Source organism: Mirounga angustirostris, unplaced genomic scaffold, assembly GCF_029215605.1.
Source record: "Mirounga angustirostris isolate CCGP_5_RB_7025 unplaced genomic scaffold, mMirAng1.0.hap1 SCAF_2, whole genome shotgun sequence".
NCBI classification, from domain to species: domain Eukaryota; kingdom Metazoa; phylum Chordata; class Mammalia; order Carnivora; family Phocidae; genus Mirounga; species Mirounga angustirostris.
The window spans coordinates 107,615,615-107,632,104 of record NW_026991710.1 but is presented as its reverse complement, the minus strand read 5'-3'; the positions used below and the strand labels follow the sequence as shown (position 1 = coordinate 107,632,104).

The 16,490-nt window shown below is 41.0% G+C and overlaps 1 protein-coding gene across 6 annotated transcripts in view; it reads right to left on the bottom strand.

Moving 5' to 3' along the window:
• JADE1 (jade family PHD finger 1) overlaps nucleotides 1-16,490 on the bottom strand; it is a 293,290-nt gene that overhangs the window by 67,853 nt on the left and 208,947 nt on the right. The window contains exon 1 of one of the 6 annotated variants that reach the window (XM_064585054.1): nucleotides 6,308-6,434. The exons of the other annotated variants lie outside the window; for them this stretch is intronic. The gene's annotated coding sequence lies outside the window, so the exon portion shown is untranslated. Of the gene's footprint in view, nucleotides 1-6,307; nucleotides 6,435-16,490 lie in introns of those variants that run through there. 6 annotated transcript variants of the gene reach the window in all.

Sequence of the window (16,490 nt, the reverse complement as noted above, 5' to 3'; positions counted from 1 at the left end):
GCTTAGAGAACTGAGTGGATTCTTTCATTTATTTAACAAACATTCATTGAACACTGAGCTCAGGGCACGCAATGGTGAAAAAGACAAATAAAGCCTTGCCCTCCTGAAGCTCCCATTCATTCTCAGAGTAGAGGAAATGCATGAGCTTGAGGAGACACTGACTAAAGATGCTCAGAAGGCAGATGGGCCCAGGAGTCTGGTGTTCTGGAGAAAGGCTGGGTTGTGTTGGGGAGGAAGAACTTCCTCTGTATTATGGTCCTTCTAGCCGGACTTAGAATCAAATTGATAGGAAACAGAGTAACAGGAGAAAATCAAATTTAATAGGCATATGTACAGGGAATCCACACGGAAACGAAATTCCAAAGACCATGAGGCAACATGAAGCTTATATGAGCTAAGGAAAGGGGGAGGGTCTGAGGACCCAAAGGGGAGGAAGGCCATTAGCAGGAAGGTGAAAGGAGATGTCTTGAAAAACAAAGATTGCCCTATTATGCAGATAAGTTTCTTAGGTAAAGGGGAGTCTCTATTAATAGCTCTCTTCCTGGTACAGGCTCTCCTTTCTGATGTAAATTAAGGCAGTTAGGACCAAGAAGAGAGCTTTTTCTGCATTTGATGGGTTTTGATTACTTTTAACTCAAAATAATGTTCATTTCAAAGTGGCCCATCTTGGGGCAGCCTGCCCCTGGCACCTACAGTCGAACGTATTGGTTTAGGAGTTATCTGCATAGAGAGATTAACTCCGGCCTTGAAGTAGATGAGATTAATTGGAAGGGTCTACAAAGTAAGAAAAGAGAGCCTAGGCTCAAAACTAAGGTGTCACATTTAAAGGATGGGCAAAGGAAGCTGCAAAGCTTCCATGGTTTCATTGAAGACAGTCCAGATTAACTGAAATGTTTTAGACTACTTCATGCCTAAATCCGGACTTCTAAGCACTACTGGAGAAAATCACAGACTTGTGCAGATTGGTTTCCCAATGTATTCATTATCCTCCACCTCCACAATGTCCTGAAATCACTCTCTATTTCCCCAGTCAGTTCAATCTCCCAATCGCCTCAGGATCTTTCTCAGAACTTCCTTCCCACCCTTAGTCTGCCATCCTGCCACTTAACCGTGGCACTTGGAGCCAAGCTCCTAATTTCCTACGTCACAGAAGTAACAGGCTGTCAGACAGGAAAGCCTTAAACTTTCTACCACTAAACTTGCAGCCTTCCCTTCCCATTCTTCTCCCTTCTTTCCTGTGACAGTGGGAGAGAGATGACCTTTCCTACACCTGGACTCAGCATCCCTGGAGAATGGCCCACTCGCTCTGTTAGATTAGCCCCTCTCGCAGGTACCTTGCCTGCTCTGGCTATTGACTTCTTCCCAAATACATTTAAATATAGTTAATGTCTCCACTAAAACAAAACAAAACAAAAAACTAACAAAAAACTCTCAAAGCTCTCTTCCTATTCCTTCCTCTTCATAGCTACAGGTTTTTGAAAGAATGGTCTACACTCACTCTGGAGGCCACTGATATCTGACGGATGTCCCCAGTCACCCCAGTGAAACCGCTCTTGCCGAGATCACCATTGACATTCTTATTACTAATTCCAGTGGCAATTTCGCATCCTTGCTTCACCTGACCTCCCACTAGCATGTGACACTATTGCTCATGCATGCCCTGTTCATTCAAACGCTTGCATCTGGCTTCCATAACACCAACAGTCTTCGGGTTTCTCTCCTACCTCTCTAGCCTTTTCTAATTCTTTTGCAGGTTCATCTTTCTTTTCTGTTAAAGCAATGCCTTGAGTATATGAGAAGAAGCTTTTTGAAAAATTCAACTAAAGGAATAGTTTTCGTTGAGACATTTTACAAGAAAAAAAGAATGGCTCACTAACCATTAACCATTTAGAATGGATACCAAAAAAAAAAAAAGAACATCTGGTTAAAGATTATTAGGCTAGTCAATCAGCTGGATGGGTAACCCTAGCTTCCCAGAAGGAGTTCTTAGTCTTATTAAAGTCTGTCAGAAAACTGTTCACGCACTTTATCAGGAATGCTAATTGCTTCCCAGAAGGAGTTGTAAATTACATCACACACAAAAATTTCTGTTTCAGACCAGGTTTGAGTCCATTTTTTTTTCTCATTTTCAGCCTCTTAAATGTTGGTTTTCCTGAGGGTTCCGTCCTAAGCCGTTTTCTCTTCTCATTATATATATATCTCATGGTGATCTTATCTACCCTCATTCCCGCGCCTCAAAACACGTGTCTGTGCAGCCACTTTCACACCTGACCTTCACACTCGTGTCTCCAATAGTTTCCTGAACACTCCATTGGCAGCTCAAACTCAACATATCCCAAACTGAACTCATTTTCCCTCCCACTTGGTACTTCCTCATCCGTCCCATATCTCACTTAGTGGTACCACCATCCACAAAGGCCAATTCAGGAGCCAAAACATCTTCCTTGACTCCTGCTTTTCTTTGACCCTGTGGGGGCCAAGGGCAGGCTGCCCTAAGACGGCCATTTTGGCATGAACTTTATTTTGAGTTAAAAGCAATCAAAACCTAACTGATTTAGGAAAAGCTCTTTACCTCCCCTTCAACTGCCTGCCAGTATCAGGAGGAGAGCTATTAACAGGGATTTCTCTTTACCTAAGAAACTTATCTACATAATAGAGCAACCTTTGTTTTCCAGATATCTCTTTTCACCTTCTTGCTAATGGTCTTTCTCCCCTTTGTATCCTCAGATCCCTACCCCTCCCCTTAGCTCACAGAAGCAGCATGTTGTCTCATTGTCTTTGGAACTTCCTGTCTCCGTGGATTCCCCATACTTACTCTTAAATTTTATTTTCTCCTGTTAATCTGTCTCATGTCAATTTGATTCTTACTTCATCTAGAAGGACCTCAAAGGGCACAGGAAACTCTTCCTCCCCAACAACACCTTCTCCACCAACACCACCAATCCAATTTATCCCCAAGTCACTTCTCCATCGGGTCTCATTTCTTCATCCCCACAGCTACTATCATCATCTCATTGACCTAAACCACCACGTAACTGGTCTCCCTGCCTCCAATTCTGTCTCCCTTTAATTCATTTCCTACCCAGTAGTCAGCGTGATCTTTTTAAAGCAGAAAATAGGAGCATGCCATTTCCATTTAGAACCTTTAATTGCCATTTTTTTCCTATTTATTCTTAAGGATAGAACATGTCACCGACAGAGCCTATCAGGTCCTTCATGTTCCAATTCCTACTTACTTTTCCTAGTTTTCCTTCCAAGTCCTTCTCCCACACTCATGGCCTTTCATATTTCTTCAGTGATATCTCGAGAGAAGTTTGAAAATCTTTATCCCTAAGCTTCAATCATTCTCCGCTATCTGTCCCCTTTCTTTTGGCTCCAGCTCACTCAAGTTCCACAAAAAAGGCTTATCCTACCTCTTTAACCCCCACACTTCTCTAAATATCACCCATGATATTCAGTACTATCGCTGTATTATCACTGCTCTTACTGTTTTGTAATTGTTTTGTACCCCTCACTAGATTATCTGTGATTCAAGAACTTTGTCAGTTGTGTTCTCCACTGTGTTCCTAGGAGGGCCTAACAGTTGGTAGGCACTAATAAATGTTTTGAATGTGATGGATGAATGATGATTACATTCATGTAATAAATAGTCTCCAAAACACTATTTAAAAAACAGATTATAACTTTCATTCTTATTTTCTTACGCTAAAAATATAAATATCATGCTTTAGAGAAGCCAAAATTAAAATTAAAATTACCAAAAAGCTATTACTCAAAGACAGTCACCATTAAAATTTTGATGTATATTTTTCCTGTCTTTTGTATGCTTGTGTATCTATATGTATATACATTTTTTTAAGCAAGTGGGATCAAACTTTGATTCTATTTTGTGACTTTTAAAGTTAATTTATCCATATAGTTGGGCTTCTAATTTATTTCTATGTTTTTTGCTAGTGTAAAAATTGCTTTATCCTTATAGTTATATAATCCATGATTAGGAAAACAGAATCTTATTAATAGCATAATATTCTACCATATAAGTAGAATTTGCATGATTCCTGATTTCTTTTTGATTCTTGATTTTTTATTGCTATATCTTTATGTCTTTCTAAGTCCTTACTTTTACAGATAAGGCTATGAGAAATATTCCTACATATAAATTTTTGTTCATATATCTGAGCATTCTTTGGATAGATTCTGAAAAAAAGTAAATTACTGGGTCAAAGGGTTTAAGACTTTGGATTCATTTTGCCAAGTTGCTTTGCACAAAACCTGTGGTAATTGAGATATCCACTATCTGTGTGGTGGGGACTTGCTGAGGACTTGCCACTTGCCCAGCATAGAGCTAGATCCCGTGGGGAAGGGCTAGGAGCGTGCCCTCAAGGAGTTATGTACTGTGTACATAATACGCCCATGAAACAATAAAGGTAACCTGACCACATATATGAATACGATGATAGTTTGGAGATTGAAAAATCTTTTAAATGACAAAGGAGATTGAGAAGGTTTCATAGATGAAGGAGAATAATCAGGACCAGGAGAGAGAAAGGCAGAGAGGAAGAAATGGAGACTGTGGGGAAGGAGACTGAGTTGGGGAAAGTGCCTAGAGAATCTGCACAGAGTGTGGGAAGGACGGGGACCAACAGTTATTGAATGTTTCCTGTGTTTGTGTCAGGCACTGAGCTAAGCATTTTGACATACAGTATTTCACTCACTTCTCACAACAATCTTTAGAAATAGGTATTATTATTTTAATCCAGGTGTAAATGGTGTGAAAAATTGACATTCAGAGGGATCAAGTAACTTGCGAAAGATCACAAAGTTTGAGAGAGGTGGCCCCAGGATTTGAACTCAAACAGTCTGGCTCCCAAGTTCATGCTTTTAAGTACATCACTCAACTGACTCATTACAAAGTCAGAATCATGTGCCTCATCAAATTGTATCCATGACTTGGTATCGGTGACTTGAGTCAGTAGATATTTGAGAAAGAAAATGAGAACAGAAAGAACTGCAAGTGCTAAGGCTCATTGCAGACAGCAGGCATCTAAACACCTACACAAGTATGCGGCTAAGGACTTAACTGTGAAGTCTAAGACTTGTAGGAAAAAACATGAGAAAATCTTTAGGATCTAGGAGTAGGCAAAGAGTTCTTACACTTGACACCGACAGCACAGACCGTACAAGAAAATATAATATACTGGATTTCTCAAAATTATTTTTTTCCCCAAAAGACCCTGTTAAGAGGACAAAAATGTCAAGCTATAGACTGAGAAAATATTTGCAAACCACATACCCAAGAAAGAACTAGAATCCATAATATATGGAGAACACTTAAAACTCGACAGTTAAAAAGAATCAAACAATGCAATTAAAAAATGGGCAAAAAACATGAATACAGGGCGCCTGGGTGGCTCAGTTGTTAAGCATCTGCCTTCGGCTCAGGTCATGATCCCGGGGTCCTGGGATCGAGCCCCGCATCGGGCTCCCTCGTCGGGGGGAAGCCCGCTTCTCCCTCTCCCACTCCCCCTGCTTGTGTTCCTGCTCTCGCTATCTCTCTCTCTGTCAAATAAATAAATAAAAATCTTTAAAAAAAAAAGAAACATGAACACATTTCCTTAAGAGGATATACAGATGGAAATAAGCACATGAAAAGATGTTCAACATCATTAGCCGTCAGGAAAATAATGCAGATTTAAACCACAATGATATATCACTACACTTCTATCAGAATAACCAAAATAAAAAATAGTGGCAACATCCAATGTTGGCGAGGATATGGAGAAACTGGATCATTCATACATTGCTGGTGGGGATGTAAACTGGTCTAGCCACTCTTGAAAAGAGTTTGGCAGGTTCTTATAAAACTAAATGTGCAACTACCACAAGACCCAGCAATTGCACTCTTAGGCATTTATATTAGAGAAATGAAAACTTATGTTCACATAAAAGCCTGTACACAAATATTCATAGCATCTTTACTTGTAACAGCCCCAAACTGGAAACAACCCAGATGTCCTCCAATGAGTGAATAGTAAACAAACTATAGTATATACGTACCATAAAAGATTATTCTGCAATTAAACAAATACAGACAAAATAAATCATTGATACATACATAAATCTCCAGATTTTTGAGTTAAAAAGGCGATACCCAAAAGTTATATACTGTATGGTTCCAATTTATATGCATTCTTGAAATGACAAAATTACAAAAATGGAGTAGATTAGCAATTAACAAGGGATAGTGAAAGGATCAGAGAAGAAGGGAAGGGTATGTGACTATAAAAGGGTAATATGAAGGGGGCACCTGGTGTCTCAGTCGTTAGGTGTCTGCCTTTGGCTCAGGTCATGATCCCCAGGTCCTGGGATTGAGCCCCGCATCAGTCTTCCTGCTCCGCGGGAAGCCTGCTTCTCCCTCTCCCACTCCCCCTGCTTGTGTTGTTCCCTCTCTCGCTGTGTCTCTCTCTGTCAAATAAATAAAGTATTAAAAAAAAAAAAGGGTAATATGAGGGATCTTTGTGGTGATGGAAATGTTATATATTGGGACGCCTGGGTGGCTCAGTTGGTTAAGCATTTGCCTTCAGTTCAGGTCATGATCCTGGGGTCCTGGGGTCCTGGGGTCCTGGTATCGAGTCCCACATCTGGTTTCTTGGTTGGGGGGGAGCCTGCTTCTCCCTCTGCCTGCCACTCCCCCTGCTTGTGCTCTCTCTCTCTCTGACAAATAAATAAAATCTTAAAAAAAAAAAAGGAAATGTTATAAATCTTGATTATATCAAAGTTAATGATATTGTACATAAATACATCACACAATAATACCGTACCATAGTTTTGCAAAATGTTACTATTGGGAGAAACTGGGTAAAAGGTACACAGGATCTGTTAGCATTATTTCTTAAAACTGCATGTGAATCTACAATTACCCCCAAAGTAAAAGTTTAATTTAAAAACTATATAACCAATTAGAAGAGAAAAAAATTTAGGGACGCCTGGGCGGCTCAGTCATTAAGCATCTGCCTTTGGCTCAGGTCATGATCTCAGGGTCCTGGGATTGAGCCCCATATCAGGCTCCCTGCTCAGTGGGGAGTCTGCTTCTCCCTCTCCCACTCCCCCTGCATGTGTTGCCTCTCTCACTGTGTCTCTCTCTGTCAAATAAATAAATAAAATCTTTAAAAAAGAAAGAAAGAAATTTAGACTCTTACACATTCCTAGAAAGTAACCTAAAAAGCAAAGGAATTCCTTTATGTCATTCAACAGGGCCACACAAATGAAAAATTCATCTGCCTATAGGGTTATGCTGATGTATACATTCCTAAAACTTCTGTTCTGTTGCAGGAAGGAATACCTAGTGGTAGATACAATATAAGCAGGGCAACAGAGGTAGGAAAAGAAAAAAGAGCATTGAAAATTAAAAAAAAAAAAAAACCACCAAAAAACAAAAAACTAGAGGTCTTCCCAGAACCCTTTATAAATATTCTCTCTCACCTGGCTTTCTGTGTTCTACCCAAATGGCCAATAGGAATGAATGACTATGCCCTTTCTACGGTAGAGACCCGCCGGAGGCCTAAGGGGAGAGGAAGAATCTAAGTCTTGCCTCATATCAGCCGAATCTTACTTAATCTCTTGCACATATTTCTCCACCCTAGTCCCTAGGCTTCACCCTGAATGCCCTTCCCATCCTCCCGGAATCCCACTGCCGTAGCAGCCCTGCTACCCAGAACAGAGTATCCACGCGGGCATTTAATATTTCAATCCCTGACTTCTAATCATGGGTCAAGCCCACTAGGTCATTCTGTAACATTCATCTTAGTTTTAAAAACATGAGAGGGACATTGTTGGCAAAAATCCAGGCGTAATGAATTCTATGTTCTAGAAAGAGAAACTTGAACTATTTCAATCTGAAAGTAAGAGCCGGCAGGAAGCCAACAGGGCAAAGTCCTCTGGGAGAAAAAACAAAACAAAACAAAACAGGCTGGTTAGTTAACTTGTAGGTCTGTAAGGTGGGCAGATTTCTTTAAAAAGCAAACAAAGCAATTTTAGACTTGAGAGACTTAATTGGCATCCAAGGCCAAGAATATGGATAATGTTATAGAAAAACCTTGCTCAAGTGAGAATTCTGCAATCGAAGCATTCTGACTCTAATAGCTAATGTTTAAGGGAAAAGAATACAGAAAAGGATATTTATTTATCTACTCATATATTATATACCATTTATGGTACCAAGATATAAATCTCATCTTTTTGTTTGTTGGTTGGTTTTTCTAAAAGACTTATTTATTTGAAAGAGAGAGCACAGGAGCAGGGGGAGGGAGAAGCAGACTCCCCACCGAGCAGGGAGCCCGATGCGGGGCTCGATCCCAGGACCTCAGGATCACGACCTGAGCCGAAGACAGACACTTAACGACTGAGCCACCCAGGTGCCCCTCATCTTTTTTTTTCATGATGGAAGTAAAGATTGATGCTTTTCAGAACTTCTTTAAGAAAAAAGAGTCAAGCTGCTTTTGTAGGTTCCAGACAATGCCAGGAAATTCTTGCTTTTGTTCATCCATCAATAAAATGAGAAACTTATTTACGTATAAGGTAAAATTAGGGAACTAATAATGGCTTGATAGCAATTCTAGATCACTTTGGTAATGGAGGATAGGAATAGCATATATAAACAGAATTCAAAGACAATAAAAAAATCTATGTGTTTTAACCCTTTCCCTTTCTCATACCCCTCCCTGTCCACCTAGAATATTTTCAATGAAATGAAATAAAGGCACACAGGAAGAAAAACAGCAAAGCAAAGAATCTGGGGAAGCTATACCTATGTAATCTTTCTTCTTTCAAAGTATAAGCATTATTGTAAGCATCACTGGAAGGACACAGATTTATGTATAAAGTATGCCCATTTCTGGATTATTAATTTTATTATAGCAAAGAATGGGAAACAATCTAATGTCCAAAAATAGGAAAATGTTGGGGTGCCTGGCTGGCTCAGTCAGAAGAGCATGTGACTGTTGATCTCAGAGTCATGAGTTTGAGCCCCATGTTGGGTGTAGAGATTACTAAAATAAATAAATAAATAAATAAATAAACAAACAAACAAACAAACTTTAAAAAAATTACAAAATCTTTAAGTAATTTCTGGCATGTTGATATGGTGGAATGTTTTATAGCCACTAAAAGAAGTCATCTTTTTAAATCATAAAAGTTAAAGAGTGAAATAACCTTAATAGTGGAAAAAATAAAGAAAGGGGACTCTCATATAATGCCAGTAGAAACATGAATTGCTATAGCCTTTTAGGAAAGTGATCTGGCAAGATTTTTTAAAATTAAAAATTATTCGGGGCGCCTGGGTGGCTCAGTCGTTGGGCGTCTGCCTTCGGCTCAGGTTGTGATCCCAGGGTTCTGGGATCGAGCCCCGCATCAGGCTCCCTGCTCCGCGGGGAGGCCTGCTTCTCCCTCTCCTACTCCCCCTGCTTGTGTTCCCTCTCTCACTGTCTCTCACTGTCAAATAAATAAATAAAAAATCTTTAAAAAAAAATTATTCAGACGAAGACCTTGATGCAGGGAAAAAGTTTTTAAAAACACAAATAAACAAAAGAAAATAAGGACTATGCCATGGAATCCTCTTAGACAAACGTGTAATAATTTTCATGGAAGTAATCCAAACTGAAAGTCTACTCCCAACTCCCTGACCATAATGTTTCTGGGTTCCCGTGAGATCCTCAGGCCTTGCCCTTCTCTTTAATACCAGCCCTCTGGTTAATACCATCTCTCACTTGGTAACAACTCAGGGATGTTTATGGACCACCTATACTGTACAATCCACTTAGACTCTTCTCTTTCTTCACTCTCTTTCTCCTATTCCCCTGTACAATTAATTGCCAAGTCTGGAAAACTCTGAATTTGCAATGTGTCTCCCACTTGTCCCTTTCTCCTATTCCTACATCCTCTACCCTGCTTCAAGACTGTATTACCTTCCACTTGAATTATCCATTGGTATAATTGGTTTTCCTTCCTCCTTAGCCCTCCCTGCTCCAATGTATTTTATACACTCTAACCAAAGCAATCCTCCAGGAAACTCTGACCATGATACTCTCCTGCACAGAGCCGCTGATGCCTCCTTTTTGGGTAGAGAGCAAACCTCAGCATCCTCAACACAACATCCTAGGTCTTCAAGCACCTGGCCGTAAACATGGCCTGAACTTGCTGCCCCAGCGTCTTGGTGTATTGAATTGGTGTACTGGGTTAGCGTCCCTCCCAAAATTCATATTGACCTAGAACCCCAGAATCCGACCTTACCTGGAAATAGGGCCTTTGCAAATATAATTAGTAAGGTGAAATCTTGCTGGATTGGGGTGGGATAAATCCAATGACTGGTGTCTTGTAAGAAGGCTGTGTGAAGTCACAAAGAGATACACAGAAGGAAAATGGCCATGCGCCGATTGAGGCACAAATTAAAGTGATACAGCTACAGGCCAGAAAACACCAAGGATTGTCAGCTGCCACCAGAGGCTAGAAAGAGTGAAGGAAGGACCCTTCCCTGGAACCTTTATAGGGAGCATGACGCTGCCGACACCTTGATTTCAGACTTACACCTTCCAGAACTATGAGAATGAGTTGTTGTTTTAAGCCACCAACTTTGAGGTCACTTGTTAGAGCAACCCTAGAAAACTAGCACAACTGGCTAGGAGATTTTTGGTGGCAAATAACAACAACAAAAATCTAAAAAACTCAATTTGGCTTAAAGAAAAAGAAATTTACCACAAAGATACTACTGTATTTCAGGGAACCAAGAGCAGAAATGTGACTGAGCCTCAGGAACATCCAAAATCAAAGACACAAAGGCCACCAGTTTCTCACTCTGTGACATTTTTTCCCCTTTGTATCTGCTTCATTTCTTTCTCTCTCTTCTCGCTCTCCCTTTTCTCTCTCTCTCTTCCTACATTTCTCAAGGTCACAGTCATCAACAACTGCAAAGTTTACCTTCTGGTACCCCCAAAAGAAACTACTTTTTTCTCAGTTTCTGTTCCAAAATTCCCAAGGAAGAACTGATCATCCTGTTGGGTCAGAATTCAGCCTCATTCACCAACCAATGAACAGAAGATGATTCTTACGGAGACCATTGATCCCCTGGCGTCAAGAAGATGATATTCACAGAAATCATGTAGATGAAGTAGAACTAGGAAGGAGAAGGGAAAAAGAACCACTGGTGCCTTGATAACCATGCTTCCCTTTTTCTAGAAATTCCTTTTTCTCTCATTCTCTATCCCTGCTTACTGAAATCACACATCTTTCAAAGTCTAGCTTAAATGTCACCTTTTCCACAAATTATGTTGGTCTCTGCCATTAGACCATGAATCTTCAAAAGCAGAAACCCATAGATCTTATTCTTTCCTCTATCCCCTTCCCTTGGAAGCAGTCCTCGGAAATTTGTGGCTGGTCCTTGAAGCCTTCTTGGATCTATTCATTTGGGATTCTTCCCACCCTTCCCTAGGCACCTGCAGAACTCTGTTGGAACCTCCTTACAGCATTTGCCTCTTCTGGCTTCGACTGAAGACACTTCTTTTTTTTTTTTTTTTTTTAAAGATTTTATTTATTTATTTGAGACAGAGAGAATGAGAGAGAGAGAGCACATGAGAGGGGGGAAGGTCAGAGGGAGAAGCAGACTCCCTGCCGAGCAGGGAGCCCGATGCGGGACTCGATCCAGGGACTCCAGGATCATGACCTGAGCCGAAGGCAGTCGCTTAACCAACTGAGCCACCCAGGCGCCCTACTGAAGACACTTCTAAACATGTTTTTCTCCCTCTCTACAGTGTCCACTCCTTGTAGAAAAGGTCCAGTACTTTGTATATAACAGTCGGGTGGTAGTTTTTTGTTAAATATAATTCCCCATCCTTACCCTCTCAAAAATTCAATTAACAGTATGTAAAGTTAATTTCAATTGAAATACAGGTACATATATAATATCAATGTATTTTTGTCCTCAACATATGAGCTAGCTTTGATCATTCTCCGCTCACATGATGGACTCAAACAATACCTTGTTGCATAATATCCTAAAGATCCTTGGAGCTTATGACCCTGAAGAAAGACATCCCTGCCAGAAGCCCGTCCCTCCAGGCTCTGAGTACTGTGGGAGAGGGGGAAGACAGAGGTAAGAAAACTGCGGAGGACCTAGGAAGGGAGGAGTGCTGGCTGACACGTCAGGAACAGGGATGACGAGAACAGAGTGTTTTGTTTTTGTTTTTGTTTTTGTTTTTTGCCTGTGTTAAAGAGAAAAACAGAGGACTGAGTGGGCAAGTTTTACTGCCAATCCAGGAAGATGAAGTTGGTGAAGGAGAAATGGAAGTAGGTCTTGTCAGAGCCAAGATTCTGTAAACAGTCTGCCTCCCCTATTAGGAAAGCAAAGCCTTATAGTGCTTAGATTGCTGGAAACGCCTGGAGCTGGGCCAGCTGGCCCCCCAGGGCTGGGATTTGAGCTGCTTGTCTGAGCAGGGTAGGGCAGGGAGTGGAGGTGGCAGTCCTGTGCCTGGGTGAGAGGTCGCTGTGCCCTGCAGGCGCTAAGGGCAGGGCTAGGGTGGGGAGGAGAAGGCCTGGGGGCAGGGGAGAAATCCAGACTGGGAGGTTGTGGCAGCTCATTAGGCAGTTCGTGGGATGTTAAAACTCACGCGAAGGCCAGTAGGGCTGGGCACTGGGCAGGTGCCATTGCAGAGAGCAGGCCACCCTGTCATCCAGCATCAAAGAGTACCCCCTAACGCCCGCACTCAGGGACTTTTGAGGCTCCCTTCCTACACCTTACTGCCATTTCAAAGAGCACAAACTGTGAAAGACACACAGATATGGTTAAAAGAAAATATAAGAGTACTCCTGCCCATCAAACAGCCGGGTAGGGGTTTCAGATGTAAGATCAGTTAGAGTCGATTTAAAACTTCAATATGACAACCAAAAACAAAATGTGAGACTGTGCTACCCAATATTAATCAATGTTTGTCTATATTTTTGTTTTATAGCCATAGGTCATACGATGACAGTATGATGAATTTGCAGAGTCTATGTCCAGGACCTTGTGCAGGTTTTTACTGTACTCTTTGCTCAGTCCCACAGGTCAGTTAAAAATCCCTTGGACAATCAAAGAGCAAGTTAATAAAGAAAGACCATTATGCCACGTGCTTAGCTTCTTTGGAGAGAACAAGGATCATGCTGTGAATCGGCACGAAGGCCGGTACAGCACTTTTTACATGCACAGAGCACAGTGAGGACAAAGGAGGTAGATGGGGAGACAGACAACGGGACTGACCGTCGGGGACACGGCCTGGCTTCCTGCTTGCCTTCCCTGACCACCAGGCCCTGGCAGGGAGTTGCTCATCCAAGTGGACCAGCTCAGCCATCAGGCAAGACCAAAGGTCAGGCCCAAGCTTATTTGCGTAGGGCCTGGCTCATCAGCCAAAATCTCTCTTCCCCCATTTCCTTACCTGCCCTTCAAGAGAATCTCTTCACTCAAGGGTGACTTTGGTGCATAGAAAAACTATTCAGAAGTTACTTTTGTTTTGAAAATTAATAATTGACTTTACAAAGTCAAAACCCCTTGATATTTTTCTGTAAGCTTACAGATTCAACTTATACATTTTACATATACAGCTAAATTTATTTATTTATTTTATTATTATTTTTTTACTTACTTACTTATTTACTTATTTATTTATATTTATTTTAGATAGGCTCTACATCCAACATAGGGCTCCAGCTCCCGACCCCGAGATCAAGAGTTACGTGTTCTATCAGCTGAGGCGGCCAGGGGCCCCTAGATATAGCTAAATTTAAACAATCAGTTTTAAGGGGGGTTTTGATTAATGTTTGGTCACATTCTCAAATTTACCTAACTAACCTATTTTGAATATTTTAACTGCATTTATAAATTTAATATACTCAATTTATTTTTTAAATACTTCAGCTGTCTGACCAAAAAAATAAAAACCCCAAAACAAAAAACCTTTCCAAATACTTAAGTAATTCATATATATTTAATGAATTAATCTTACAAATATGTTAACTTTAGGTTCTTTTAAATGTCTAACATTACATTTGAAAAATTTCCACTTAAAATCACAACTATAAATCATTTACTTAGATTACACATTTTATTTATTTATTTATTATTTTTTAAAAGATTTTATTTATTTATTTGACAGAGAGATAGAGAGAGAGCACAAGTAGGCAAAGAAGCAGGCAGATGGAGAGGGAGAAGCAGGCTCCCCGCAGAGCAGGGAGCCCGATGCGGGACTCGATCCCAGGACCCTGGGATCATGACCTGAGTCGAAGGCAGACACTTAACTGACTGAGCCACCCAGGCGCCCCTAGATTACACATTTTAAATTAACTCTACATATAATGTGTTGTTACTCTAATAGGCCATATTCTCTTAAACACTCTAAATACTTAAAATACTAAATGTACAAATTTCTTTACACAAAAATACTAATACAAGGTGTTCGATTTCCTTACACATTTCTATATTTAATTATAAACCTTCCCACCATTTAAAAACATGCTTATTGCTTTTTTTAAATTTTATTTTATTATGTTATGTTAATCCCCATACATTACATTATTAGTTTTAGATGTAGTGTTCCATGATTCATTGTTTGTGCATAACACCCAGTGCTCCATGCAGAATGTGCCCTCCTCAGTACCCACCACCAGGCCAACCCATCCTCCCACCCGCTCCCCTCTAGAACCCTCAGTTTGTTTTTCAGAGTCCATCGTCCCTCATGGTTCGTCTACCCCTCCGATTTCCCCCCCTTCATTCTTCCCCTCCCGCTACCTTCTTCTTTTTTTTTTCTTAACATATATTGCATTATTTGTTTCAGAGGTACAGATCTGAGAGTCAACAGTCTTGCACAATTCACAGCGCTTACCAGAGCACATACCCTCCCCAGTGTCTATCACCCAGTCACCCCATCCCTCCCCCACCCCTCCCCTCTAGAACCCTCAGTTTGTTTCTCAGAGTCCATCATCCCTCATGGTTCGTCTCCCTCTCCGACTCCCCCCCCTTCATTCTTCCCTTCCTATTATCATCTTCTTTTTTTTAACATGTAATGTATTATTGCTTTTTTAAAAAGTTTATTTTCTCAAAATCTTTTGAGCAGATCTTCCGGAGTTGGTTGAATTGCATGTGAGGTTTGGAGCCACAAATATCTAAGGGAACTTTGCTCATGACACCACCATCCGGGTGAGTCCCTTTATACTCTTTTTTTTTTTTTTTAAAGATTTTATTCCTTTATTCATAAGAGACAGAGAGACAGAGAGAGAGAGAGAGAGGCAGAGGGAGAAGCAGGCTCCCCGCCGAGCAGGGAGCCCGATGCGGGACTCGATCCCAGGACCCTGGGATCATGACCTGAGCCAAAGGCAGACGCCCAACCATCTGAGCCACCCAGGCACCCAAGTCCCTTTATACTCTTAATGTATCATAAACTCGAAAACATACAAAGAGAGTTGCCTGTCACCAGTACCACCGAATAGCCTGCAATGATTCTCACCTCCTGATAGTCACTTCCCTGGGTAGACGTTTCCATTCCAAACAGGGCTAACCTGTGTACCCAATAAGATACCGTGGAAATGCTGCAGAGTGACTTCTGAAGCAAGGTCATAAAAGACATCGCTTCTACCTTGTGTGCTCCTGGATCGTTTGCTCTGGAGGAAGCCACGTACTCATACAGCCCTACGCAGAGGTCTGTGCGGCAAGGAATTGAATCCTCCTGCCAACAGCCAGTGTTAACCTGCCATGTGTATGAATCACCCATCTGGGAAACAGATCCCCCAGCCCCAGTCAAGCCTTCAGCTAACTGTAGCCCTGACTGACACTAAGAGCAAGCAGGTGATTCCTGTTCAAAACGCAAAATCCCTGCTCCCACGAGCCATAGACACTGTGAGATAGTAAACATTTACTAGTGTTTTAAGCCTCTGAACTTTGGGAGATTTTGATATGTAGCAGTAGATAACTAATAAGGAATGGTCCTATCGGCCACACCCCTGAATCTAAAACATGTCATTATCTAATTTTAAGTCTATTAGCTCCTATAAACCTCCACTCATGTGACTATACCATTGCGTGGATTAAACTACGTATTGCTTCATCTCATCCTGATTTTTCCCCTATTCTTTCTGTTTGATCCACAATTTTAGACATTAAAGTATGTCAAGCTGTGTCTCATAGGCCTCTTGCTGACTCTATTATCACAACTTAAAGGAACAGCATTCTATTGCCACTTCTCATCATAGTTAAAATGTCCACGAAGTCTAATAAACATCTCATACTTAACATGGCTAAAAAAGAACCATCAACTTTCCTTCCCCCTAACCTACTCTTCTCAGTTTTCTACAGCTCTGTAAATGGCATCGTCAACCACCCAGATGCTCATACCAAAAATCTAAGTCATTCTTGATCCCTCTCTTCTTCTCACACAAGCAGCAATGAGGTTCTACCTCTAGAACATATCATGAAT